The sequence below is a fragment of the Cervus canadensis genome, chromosome 11 (genome assembly GCF_019320065.1).
Source record: "Cervus canadensis isolate Bull #8, Minnesota chromosome 11, ASM1932006v1, whole genome shotgun sequence".
NCBI classification, from domain to species: Eukaryota; Metazoa; Chordata; class Mammalia; order Artiodactyla; family Cervidae; genus Cervus; species Cervus canadensis.
The window spans coordinates 36,519,975-36,533,678 of NC_057396.1; the positions used below are offsets into that span (position 1 = coordinate 36,519,975).

Below are 13,704 nucleotides of genomic sequence, written 5' to 3' on the forward strand. Positions count from 1 at the left end.
TGTGAGCCTCAGGAGTGTTCCCCGGAGACCAGGCTGATCTCTCAGTGTGCTGACTTCTTATAGTGCAGTGCAGAGCACCTGGAGGAACTGAAAGACCTGCTTAACTAGGGGAAGAGAGTTCCTGGAGGCGGGGATCAGCTTGTCACTCAGGTTGTTTTCTTAGTAAGAATGGCCTGGAGAAATTACAAATTCTCAAAAAACACCCCACCTGTATGATTCATTAGGATTCCACTGACTCCTTAAGTAAGGACATAAAATGCCAGAAGAGACGGCTTTGTCTACCAAGAAAAATTGGCAATCAGAGGTTGGATGCATATTTTTTGTGTTTATGACTGAAGGCTGTTACTGAGGGCTACAGAACGGCAGTAAAATGAGGCTAAATTCCACCAGCTGTTTTTAATAGAAATAAGTAAAACCTATTCTTCTTTCTGATATCATCTTATTTTTGACTTGGCACATTATAGGCAGGAGAAGTGTTTACTTTTACTTAATAGGTCTTCCCTGGTGGTCCAGTGGTTGAGAATTTGCCTACAAATACAGGGGACATGGGTTCAGTCTCTGGTCCAGGAAGATCCCACATGCCACAGAGCAGCTAAGCCTGTGTGCCGCCGGTGCCAAAGCCTGCACACGCTAGAGTCTGCTCCACAACAACAGAAACCACCACAACAAGAAGCCCATGCACCACAACTAGAGAGTAGCCTGCGCACAGCAACAAAGACCCATCGTAATCAAAAATAAATACAAATTAAAAATTTACTCAATAGACTTTTTTTTTGACATGTCAATTGAGTAAATGTCAATTTACTCAGTTGACATTTTACTTCAATAGATATCACTGAAGTCCTGGGTCATTTCTCAACATTTGGAGTTATCCTCAGATAAAAGTGATAGTGACTCTGTCCTCAAGAAAAAAACAATAGAAGTGTCTATTTGATTGAAATCCTGGAGGAGAGAAGAGAGGGATGAGGTAGGGACAATATTCAGGAGACAGTGGCTTAGATTTTCCCACAACTGATACATTATACCAGTCCAAAGAGTAAAGATGCCCAGCACATTCTGAGCAGAATAGACTAAAAAGAAAAAAATGTATGTAATGATGAAACTGGAAAACAAAGACAAAGGGCAAATATTAAAAGCCCAGAGGATGAGGGGATGGACTATAATCTGGAAGGAACAGCAGAGTGGAAAGCTAGCACTAATCTCTTCAAGTGCTAAAAGAAAAATTGCTAAATTGGGATTTTCAGAACAACTCTCAAGGCAGGGAAAATCAGAAGAATCAGACTTGAAAGAGATCAAAACCTGGAGCAGAAGGATGTAAAACTCACCTCCCCCCAAGTCTACACAATGTTGGAAAGATGGTCTCTGCAATAAATGGTGCTGGGAAAACTGGACAGCTACATGTAAAAAAATGACACTAGATCATTCTTTAACTCCATACACAAAAATATGCTCAAAATGGATTCAAGGCCTAAATGTGAGACTGAACACTATAAAACTCCTGGAGGAAAACATAGGAAAAACACTCTGACATAAAGTGTAGCAACATCTTTTTTGACTCGTCTTCCAGAATAATGGAAATAAAAACAAAAATAAACAAATAGGGTCTACTTAAAAGCTTTTGCACAGCAAAGCAAACAATAAACAAAATGGAAAAACAACCAACAGATTGGGAGAAAGTATTTGCAAATGATGCAACCAATAAGGGATTAGTCTCCAAAATTTGCAAACAGCTCATGACACTTAACAGCCTCAAAAGAAATAACCTACTCAAAAAATGAGGAGAAAGCATAAATAGAAGACATTTCTCCAGAGAAGATATACAGATGGCCAATAGCACATGAAAAGACATTCAAGATCACTAAGTATTAGAGAAATGCAAATCAAAACTACAATGAGATATCACCTCACACCAGACAGAATGGCTATCATCAAAAAAGCCACAATCAATCAATGCTAGAGAGGGTATGGAGAAAAGGGCACCTCCTACACTGTTGAAAATTGCTAGTTTTCAGTTTAGCAAGTTGCATAGCATGGCCAAAAAAAAAAAACCCAAATAAACAACAACATCAAAATCCAGATGCGGAAAAATTCCTATTGAAAGCTAACTGGAAAATAGCAGAAGGACTCCTGTAACAATCAAGGCTGTAAGAAAGATACACACATATTTGGGTAAAACAGGAAGAAAAACATTGGGTCAGGACCTGTGTCCCTTGAAGGGGGCTAAGAGGAGAAAGGGGATTGGACGTGTGGACGCTGCCCCAGGGAGTGAGCAGGTCAAGGCTCAGACTGAGCATCCCTGTCCTGGGGTCCTATGTGGAGAGACAAGCCCCCTTGCCTGGTTGGAGAATCTCTGGCACAGGTAAAAAGGCTGGAGCAGCCCGGACACCACTTAGGAATGCACAGGTGCTGGCTGGCCCCCAGGTAGGATGGGGAGAGGTCTTCCCCGACCACCTTGCTGTGTTCCCCAGCCTGCATGGAGCAAATGTAACAACACTCATATCAGGCAAAATAGACTAAAACAAAATCTATAACAAAAGGCAAAGGCATTATAAGTAAATCAATACAAGAAGAGGATATTACACACATAATACAGGAGCACCTAGCATATAAAGCAAATACTGAGACATAAAGGGAGAAATTAACAATAGTACAGTAATAGTAGTGTATTATTAGTATATTATTATTATAATAATACAATAGTAGTAGCATATTAGTAGTATAGTATTATTATAATAATGCATTAATACCCTCTGACATCAATGAAGAGATCGTCCAGATAGAAACTCAGGCAATAGTGGTCTTAAGTGACGCAGTACAGCAGTTGGACTTAATCTATAGGATATTGCATCCAAAATCAGCAGAAACATATTCTTCTCTTTTCTTCCCTAAAATTTTATTTATTTATTTTTGGCTGTGTGGGCTTTCTTTAGTTGTGGTGAGCAGGGGCAACTTTCTAGTCGCAGAATGTAGGCTTCAGTAGTTGCAGCATCCAGGCTCTAGGACAAAGGTTCAATAGTTGCAGTGCGTGGGCTTAAGTTTCACTACAACAAATGAGATCTTCCTAGATTTTGGATTGTACCCATGTTTCCTGCATTGGCAGGCAGATTCCTTATGACTGAGCCTCCAGGCAAGTCCTCAGCATCACTAATTACTGCTGCTACTGCTGCTAAGTTGCTTCAACTGTGTCCGACTCTTTGCAACCCCATAGACGGCAGTCCACCAGGCTCCTCTGTCCCTGGGATTCTCCAGGCAAGAATACTTGGAGTGGGTTGCCATTTCCTTCTCCAATGCACACATACATGCTAAGTCGCTTCAGTCATGTCCAACTCTCTGCAACCCCATGGACAGCAGTCCACCAGGCTCCTCTGTCCATGGGATTCTCCAGGCAAGAATACTGGAGTGGGTTGCCCTGCCCTCCTCCAGAGATCTTCCTTGCCTAGAGTTCAAACCCAGGTCCTACATTATCATTCCCAAGGTGGACTCCAGTATTCTTGCCTGGGCAGTCCCAGGGCCAGAGGAGCCTGGCAGGCTACAGTCCACGGGGTATCAAAGACTCCGAATGGACTCAACAGCAACATCTGTGAGGCACCCATGGAGGGATTTCCAGAGAGTATTCGACCACAGGGACTTGAATCTCAGGGGTGTGTCTGGGTGTACCTTAAATTCATACTACACTACTAAGTATTTTAAATGACCCAAGTTTGTTCCTTTTTTATGCCTGAGTAATATTCCAATCAGCAGCTTCCTGACAGGCATCACTGAGTACAATTTAATGGCAGAAACCAAACAGGTCTCTGGTTCCCAAGAGAGAAAGTTTGCCCCACAGTGCTCATTCCTACTGGGGATGCTGAACCACAGCTGCACCGTCTGGCCCTCTTGCAGCTTCAGCCTGAAACTGGCAGCTGTGTGTTAGAACAGCTATTCCCCATGGTCCATCGTGGAACAGGATTGGGCTTCTCTTGGCAGGGAGGCAGTTTCTACCACGGACCAAGGCCTATGAGCTGAGTCCCACTACAGAACAGATACCCTACAATGAGTGATTGCGAACACTGCTCTCTAGTACCGTGGCGGCCAGCTGGCACCAGCACTTATGAAGAGTGGCCAAGAAGGAAGTGGCTTTTGCATTTGTTAAGGAAGATTGGCACCATCTGAGCTTACCATAAAGCTTATGGGGAAAGTGCTGATCATGTGGACTCTGTGAACCAAAATTGCATGTCATAGTCCCAAGGGCCATGATTGTGAAATGAGTCTTGCTGCAGAGGTACTGTGGCAATTACTAATTACTAAGCTAATTACTAAGAGTTAATTACTCTAATTACTAAGAGCATTCCAGACAAAAACTGCTTGAGCAACTTCTTTGAAGTTTTTTTAAAAGTTTGGCCTCACTCCAAACTTTTTGAAGTCATGTGGGATCTTAGTTCTCCAACTAGGGATCAAACCCACGACCTCTGCATTGAAAGGCAGAGCCTTAACCCTTGGACAACCAGGGAAGTCCCCCTGGATTGAACCTTAACCTGAAACAAAATGTCAGAAATGGCACACCATGGATGGTTCAAGACTGTGTTTGTTACTGGCTTTATCTATGCTGTGTCAATGTCTGTTTCCTGAAGCTGCTGTAATAAATCACCATAAACTGGTGTGCAGAACAACATGAGCTTATTCTCTTACCGTACTAGAAACCAGAAGTCTAAAAGGGGTCTTATTTGGCAAAACCAAGTGGTTTGCAGAGCTGTGTTTCTTTTGGAGACTCTAGGAGGGGAGAATCAATTTTTGGCCTTTTCTAGCTTCTAGGGGCTTTATGTGGTTTGGGGGGGGCTTTTGGCTTCTGCCTTACCTCTCTCAGACCTCTGCTTCTTTCATCACATCTCCTCTGACTCTGATTTGTCTGCTGCCCTCTTTAAGGACCTGGGTGATTTCATGGGGTCTGCTGAGGTTTTTCAGGTTAATGTCCATATATCAAGTTCTTTATTTAATCACATCTGCAGTGTTTCTTTAGCCAGGTAAAGTGCCATACCCACAGGTTCCAGGGTTAAGGATGTGGCTGTCTTTGGGGTCAATTATTCTACTGTGGTAAATTTTTTAAAAAGCATGATTGGGTTCAGAGGAGTTTTATAGTTTCTGGTCTTATATTTAGATCTTTAATCCATTTTGAGTTTATTTTTGTGTATGGTGTTAGAAAGTGTTCTAGTTTCATTCTTTTACAAGTGGTTGACCAGTTTTCCCAGCACCACTTGTTAAAGAGTGTTGGAAGTTTTGGCCACAGCAATCAGAGCAGAAAAAGAAGTAAAAGGAATCCAGATAGGAAAAGAAGAAGTGAAACTCTCACTGTTTGCAGATGACATGATCCTCTACATAGAAAACCCTAAAGACTCTACCAGAAAATTACTAGAGCTAATCAATGAATATAGTAAAGTTGCAGGATATAAAATTAACACACAGAAATCCCTTGCATTCCTATATACTAACAATGAAAAAACAGAAAGAGAAATTAAGGAAACAATACCATTCACCATTGCAACAAAAAGAATAAAATACTTAGGAGTATATCTACCTAAAGAAACAAAAGACCTATACATAGAAAACTATAAAACACTGATGAAAGAAATCAGAGGACACAAACAGATGGAGAAACATACCGTGTTCATGGATTGGAAGAATCAATATTGTCAAAATGGCTATTCTACCCAAAGCAATCTATAGATTCAATGCAATCCCTATCAAGCTACCAACGGTATTTTTCACAGAACTAGACCAAAGAATTTCACAATTTGTATGGAAATACAAAAAAACCTCGAATAGCCAAAGTAATCTTGAGAAAGAAGAATGGAACTGGAGGAATCAACCTGCCTGACTTCAGACTCTACTACAAAGCCACAGTCATCAAGACAGTATGGTACTGGCACAAAGACAGAAATATAAATCAATGGAACAGAATAGAAAGCCTAGAGATAAATCCACGAACCCATGGACCCCTTATCTTTGACAAAGGAGGCAAGGATATACAATGGAAAAAAGACCTAGATTTTTTTTAAGTAATTAATTTATTTTAATTGCAGGCTAATTACTTTACAATATTGTGGTGATTTTCACCATACATTGACACATTAACATGAATCAGCCATGGGTGTACATGACGACCCCCCCCCCCAACATCCCATCCCTCTGAGGTTTTTGTGTTTGTTTGTTTCCTTTTTTTTTCATTTATTTTTATTAGTAACTCACTTTTAAAAATGCAAATTTCAGAGTTGATTAAAAAACGTTGTTACTACCACTGATGTGTGAAATTCTTTGATTCACTTTCTTTCTCATTCTAAATGCCTTCTCAATAACTTTAGCCTTCAAAGGTAACTTTCTGTTTCACAGAAGAAAAATTGTATTAATAAAGAAAGTTATTCGTCTCAACATAATTCTCTATATACCTTCTTTTTCTTATTTCACCTTTTTTATATCCTCCTTTATTCTTTTGCTGATCTCTTCTATCACAGTTATGCTTCTTGAGTTTTTAATTCCTTTTTATTACAGACCTTCTTTATTCCTAATGGCATTATCCCACATTTTTTAAATCTCTAATAATTTGATTTGGCAGTTTTTCTTTATTTCCTCTTCACTTTTGGTAGAAATAAAAATATATTAATACTTTGTCTTAGTAAATGAACATGATCTTTATTGGAAATTTTTCAAAATGCAAATAAATATTTCTTAAAAAAACTCCTAGGCTATCACTTTGGACAATGCGTTGTGTGTGCGCTGTCTGACTCTTTGCAACCCCATGGCATGTTAGCCCGCCAGGCCGCTGGGTCCATGGAATTTTCCAGGCAAGAATACTGGAGTGGGTTCCATTTCCTACTCCAGGGTATCTTCCTGACCCAGGGATTGCACCCTCATCTTTTGCATCTTCTGCATTGGCAGGCAGATTCTTTACTACTACACTACCTGGGAAGCCCCTTAACCAAGCATGCAGTCCTTCTAAGCACAAGAGCCTGTGTGACCACACAGGTCAAAAACCAATGAACACTCTGCCCAGAACATCTGGCCTAACCCTTCCAAATCAACACCTTTGACCAGTTAGATCAACCAAGTCAGTCCACAATGTTTCATCATTTCACGAGCTTCTCACCTGAGTTGCTAAATGGTCGTGACTATTTTGGGGTGTTTTTTATGTTTTTTGTTTTTCTTTTTTAGATGTGCACCATTCTTCAGAGTCTTTATTGAATTTGTTACAAATTGTCTCTGTTTCATGGTTTGGTTTTTTGGCTGCAAGCCATGTGGGATCCCGGTCCTCCAACTAGGAATTGAACCCACACCCCCTACATTGGAAGGTGAAGTCCCAACTACTGAACCACAAGAGAAGTCCCATGACTGTGTTCTTTTTGACCAAATTAGCTGAATCTACTAGGATGGTGGGGTGGCGGGCAGAGGGTACATTGTGTAAGAAAGACAATATCAGGCTGAAAGTTATGCAGACAATTAGAGGGTTATATCTGAAGTCTGTTATCTTATGATCTGAAAGGCATTGCTCTAAAAATAAATAATAACTGCCAATGATGACCATCCTCTAAGATGCTGGGCATCCTCTAACGGCACTTACAGGGAAAGTCAGTTGTAGGCCTCAAGGCAGCCCCATGGGGTGGGCATTGTACAGACCCAATTTACAGATGAGGACCCAGTCCTGGGGAGAGACAGATGGAGTAAATTCTCCAGCTAACACAGTCTGTTAGCAGTGTAGTAGTAGTAATAACAAGTCGCTAAGTGGTGTCCGACTCTTTGTGACCCCAAGGACTGTGGTCCGCCAGGCTCCTCTGTCAATGGCATTCTCCAGGCAAGAATACTGGAGTGGATTGCCATTCCCTTCTCCAGAGGATCTTCCCCACCCAGGGATCAAACCCGGGTCTCCTGCATTGCAGGCAGATTCTTTACCGTCTGAGCTACAGTGAACAGGGGCTAAAATCAGGTCTGAATAGCCAAACCTCTCTTGATCTCCACGTGGTTCCAGCACTGTGATCCCAGGCCCCATCTTCTACAGATACAAGCAAAGATCTGGATTTGGGAAGGCGGTAGGGAGGCTCATGTGGTGGTCCCGCACTTCACTTGCCCTGAAAATGGGCCTCCTGCTTGTAAAAGACCCTGAGCTCCCGAATATACCTGAACTTGCAAGCCCACATCTCAAGACTGAGGGAGGTAAAGCTACTCTGTTTTCAGCCACAGACAAGGATTTTTTTTTTCTCTTCTCTGTATAAACAGCAGGTTGTTTTCCTAGTTCTTAGCTGAATGCCAAGCCTCCATAAAAAAATAAAAGAAAAAGGAAATTCTTGCATAGAACATGAAGGATTCAGCAAAACGAATCTCAAAAACCTAGGTGTTCAGGCTCTGTGGACACAGCCGGCATTTTGGGGATACACTTAAGCCCTGCCTCCACCTGTTTAAAGGCTGGAATTCAGGGCTTTGGCATTTGACGAACCCTCTGTTTTCAGTCCTCCTAGGAACAAAGCTAAAATGACCTGTCTGCAGCACTAGGTGTTCCTTATCTGTTTTCAAGGTTGCCTCCAGGTTCAGAGTAAAGTCTGAAAGCAAGAATTGAACTGACTACAAGACTGAAGTCCAAACCAGGGGGTCTGTGTGTACATAGTCACGTACATATCTGTATGACTTCCTCTGTTCTCCAGTTTACTGTCTCTATATAGATACTAAGGTAAAACATCGAACATCCCTAAATTTTCATACTTCCCATGTTCCCTCCAGGATGCAGACAACTGGACAGAAGGTTTTTTTAAAAAAAAAAAAAGTATTTATTCTTCTAACTTAGATTTAATTTCGTTACAATCCAGGTGTGTCCCCCAATTCCATATCTCATGCTTGTTTTAAACAATCATTATCAATGCTCTTAATGAGAACCCTGCAACATGTCAAAGTGACTTCCAAGTGATTAAAGATGGCATTGCCAGTATAACATTGCAAAACCTATATTTTCTTATGGGATATTATCTCTTAGAGCAAATTGTAATAGACTTTTTATTGCATCTGTTGCACTCTATTTTTTAATATCACAGTTTATTTTAATATATATATAAGGCCTTGCGGCTTCCCAGCTGTGGTGGTCTACGTGCGTTAATTTAAACTTTTTTCGTTGCTATAATTTTTTCGCAGCGCAGATGTTAAGAGATGCAAGGGTCTCGATCTCCTGGGGTAGGTTCAGGACAATACCCTTTCTGTGTGGCATGGGCTCGGCTCTCCGACTCCAGATACTTTCTTAGTCCTGGACGTACTGTTATGGACAGAGGAGCCTGGCAGACTATGGTACATGGGATTGCAAAGAGTCAGAAATGACTGAAGTGACTTATCACAGCACATTAATATAAACATATAATGTAACATTATTTATAATAAATATTTATGATATATATTACATACATGTATTATTATATATAGGCTTCCCTGGTAGCTCAGATGGTAATGAATCTGCCTGCAGAAAAAGGTGAAATTGATTGTTTTGGGTGAAATGTCCTATAGATATCAATTAGGTCTAGCTGGTCCATTGTGTCATTTAAAGTTTGTGTTTCCTTGTTAATTTTCTGTTTAGTTGATCTATCCATAGTTGTGAGTGGGGTATTAAAGTCTCCCACTATTATTGTGTTACTATTAATTTCCTCTTTCATACTCGTTAGTGTTTGCCGTACATATTGCGGTGCTCCTATGTTGGTTGCATATATATTTATAATTGTTATATCTTCTTCTTGGATTGATCCTTTGATCATTATGTAGTGTCCTTCTTTGTCTCTTTTCACAGCTTTTATTTGAAAGTCTATTTTGTCTGATATGAGTATTGCGACTCCTGCTTTCTTTTGGTCTCCATTTGCATGAAATATTTTTTTCCAGCCCTTCACTTTTAGTCTGTATGTGTCTCTTGTTTTGAGGTGGGTCTCTTGTAGACAGCATATATGGGGGTCTTGTTTTTGTATCCATTCAGCCAATCTTTGTCTTTTGGTTGGGGCATTCAACCCATTTACATTTAAGGTAATTATTGATAGGTGTGGTCCCGTTGCCATTTACTTTGTTGTTTTGGGTTCACGTTTATACAACCTTTCTGCATTTCCTGTCTAGAGAAGATCCTTTAGCATTTGTTGAAGAGCTGGTTTTGTGGTGCTGAATTCTCTCAGCTTTTGCTTGTCTGTAAAGCTTTTGAATTCTCCTTCATATCTGAATGAGATCCTTGCTGGATACAGTAATCTAGGTTGTAGGTTATTCTCTTTCATTACTTTCAGGACGTCCTGCCATTCCCTTCTGGCCTGGAGGGTTTCTATTGATAGATCAGCTGTTATCCTTATGGGAATCCCTTTGTGTGTTATTTGTTGTTTTTCCCTTGCTGCTTTTAATATTTGTTCTTTGTGTTTGATCTTTGTTAGTTTGATTAATATGTGTCTTGGGGTGTTTCGCCTTGGGTTTATCCTGTTTGGGACTCTCTGGGTTTCTTGGACTTGGGTGGCTATTTCCTTCCCCATTTTAGGGAAGTTTTCAGCTATTATCTCCTCGAGTATTTTCTCATGGCCTTTCTTTTTGTCTTCTTCTTCTGGGATTCCTATGATTCGAATGTTGGGGCGTTTCACATTGTCCCAGAGGTCCCTGAGGTTGTCCTCATTTCTTTTGATCCTTTTTTCTTTTTTCCTCTCTGCTTCAATTATTTCCACCATTTTATCTTCTACCTCACTTATCCTATCTTCTGCCTCCGTTATTCTACTCTTGGTTCCCTCCAAAGTGTTTTTGATCTCATTCATTGCATTGTTCATTTTTAATTGACTCTTTTTTATTTCTTCTAGGTCTTTATTAAACAATTCTTGTATCTTTTCAATCTTTGTCTCCAGGCTATTTATCTGTTACTCCATTTTGTTTTCAAGATTTTGGATCATTTTTATTATCATTATTCTAAATTCTTTTTCAGGTAGATTCCCTATCTCCTCCTCTTTTGTTTGACTTGGTGGGCATTTTTCATGTTCCTTTACCTGTCGGGTATTTCTTTGCCTTTTCATCTTGTTTAGATTGCTGTGTCTGGAGTGGACTTTCTGTATTCTGGAGGTCTGTGGTTCCTTTTTATTGTGGAGGATTTACCCAGTGGGTGGGGTTAGACGATTGGCTTGTCAAGGTTTCCCGGTTAGGGAAGCTTGCGTCAGTGTATTGGTGCGTGGAACTTGATTTCTTCTTTTTGGATAGCATGGAGTGCCAGTAAGAGTTTTGAGATGGGTCCTATGTGTTAGGTGTGACCTTGGCAGCTGTATGTTGACACTCGGGGACTACTGTTCTGTTGTTGCTGGAGATTTGCGTGGTATGTTTGTCTAAAACTTATTGGCTCTTGGTGGTGGGTTGTTCAGTGTCGGTAGGGGCTTTTGGACGGTCACTTATTACTAAAGTTCCATGTAGTCAGGAGTTTTCTGGTGTTCCTCAGGTTTTGTGCTTAGTTTCCTGCCTCTGGATTTCAGTTTTATTCTTCCTGTAGTCTCAGGACTTCTCCAACTATACAGCTCTGATAATTAGACTTCTAGGTTAATGGCGAAAAGATTCTCCCCCGTTAGGGACACCCAGAGAGGTTCACAGAGTTACATGAACAGGAGAAAAGGGAGGAGGGAGATAGAGATGAGCAGGAGGAGAAAAAGGGGGACTCAAGAGCAGAGAGACAGATCTACGCAGCTGTCTGTTCCCAGAGTGTTCTCCGTATCTCAGACACCTACAAAGATTCACAGAATTGGATTGGAAGAGAAGGGGAAAGGAGGAAATAGAGGTGTTCTGAGGTAGAAAACAGAGAGTCAAGATTGGGAGAGAATAATCTTCGGTTTAAAGATAGGGCTTCTTTTTTTTTTTTTGTAAGGTTATAGTGTAGTGAAAATGAAAATGAAGAGTAGTAGAGGAGTACTAGAGGACTTTAAAAGAAATAAGAGAAAAAGAAAAATAGAAAATAAAAGAGAAAACGGAAAGGAAAAAAAAGAAGAAAAAAGAAAAAAAAAGAAAGAAAGAAAAAAAAAATTTTTTTCCCCTAATTAAAAAAATCGTAAAAATCTATGAAAATGAAAGTTAAGGAGTAATGGGGGAGTAATAGGGAATTTAAAAGGAAAAAAAAAGAGAAAAAATAAAAAAGAAAAATATAAAAAGAAAAAAAATTTTTTTTTTTTTCCTTACTTAGAAAAAATAGAAAAATAAAAAAAAAGTAAAAATATGTCTAGGAATTTCTCTGGAGCTGTTGCGGTCAGTGTGGGTTCGGCTCAGTTTCAGATAGCTCCTCGTTCCAGCTTGCACTTCTCGATATCTACAGGGCCCTTCCGGTGAAGTCGGTGTTTTCTTCAGGGATTTTAATCTGTTGCACCAGTCCCTTCTGAAGCGGTTCCCTTTGTTTATTTGGCTTCTGTTTGCCGGTCTCTTCAGAGGCTCATTTCCGCCCTGACACAGGCGGCCGGAGGCGGACTCTTATTCAGGTAGCTAGTTCCGTTGCGCTGCTGGGAGGGGCCGACGTTGCGGGGATGGGCTGGCGCTGCGGGGCGGGGCTGGCGCTGCGGGGAGGGGCTGGCCCTGCGGGGGCGGGCTGGCGCTGCCGGGAGGGGCTGACGCTGCTTTCTCCGTCTGCGCTGCTCAGGCTCCCGGCTGTTGTATATGGAGCGCGCCCCGCGCTGCGCTAGGTTCCAGCCCTCGGGTGTTACACAAAAGCGCGGAAGGAAAAGCTGCGCCTGCTCTCTGTGCCTTCCCCGTCAGAGCGGTCCAGGCAGCCAGGGGCTTGGTGGGCGCGCTATCCCCAGGTGTGGCGCACTCACTCCCTTCCGCGGACCCAGTCTCAGTTTCCGCTGGCGCCAGTCGGGTGCGCGCGCCTTCCGCCCTCCGCGTCCCCAGCCCCAGTCCCCGCCCGCGCGGGTCGGGTGCCTGCGCCCTGTGTCTCGCCGCGACCTTCCCCTCCCCCCTGCCTCCTGCCTCCGGCGGGGCTGGGCCGGTGCGCAGCCTGCGACCTCTTCTCGGGACTTTCTCCGTCCCTTTGTTCTGCGAACGGCCGGCAGTATGTTCCGGCCGGTTAATTTTCTCTCTCTCTTTTGGTCTCCCACAGTTCAAGTTGGCACCTCACAGAAGCTCCCTCCGATTGTCCTCAGGGCACTCAGGCCCGGACCCTAGCCCAAGCAAGGCCGCCTAAGACTCCCTTCCCGGGACGGGTCTCCGTCCTTAGCTCTTTTGTCTCACTTTTTATCTTTTATATTTTGTCCTACCTCCTTTCGAAGACAATGGTCTGCTTTTCTGGGCGCCTGATGACCTCAGCTAGCGATCAGAAGTTGTTTTGTGAAGTTTGCTCTGCATTCAGTTATTCTTTTGATGAATTTGTAGGAGAGAAAGTGGTCTCCCCGTCCTACTCCTCCGCCATCTTGGCTCCTCCCCCACATGACCTTTTCAAACTTAGCAACCCCAGGTAAAATTTTGATAGATGGATCTAGTTTCAAGTAGAAAAGCGGTCTTAAATGTGCCGCTCACCAAACAACAGTGAATGTTAACAGGGGCATTACAATTTACATTCTTAGGTAACCAAGTATTTCCAGAGATGAGATACCCATTGAACTCATTTAGAGCAGAAAAATTGGTGTTTTAGATTAAAATGGATTCTATTTATCATGAAAATTCATCCTTGAAGAACAGTGAATCAAGGCTTAGATAAGACCTTTTATGAATCACTCTGCACAGAATTATTAG

At 41.9% G+C, this 13,704-nt stretch overlaps 1 protein-coding gene across 9 annotated transcripts in view; it reads right to left on the reverse strand.

The window, feature by feature from the left end:
• The window catches only part of TEAD1 (TEA domain transcription factor 1), a 381,458-nt gene that overhangs the window by 159,045 nt on the left and 208,709 nt on the right, over positions 1 to 13,704 (reverse strand). The gene's annotated exons all lie outside the window — the stretch shown is intronic.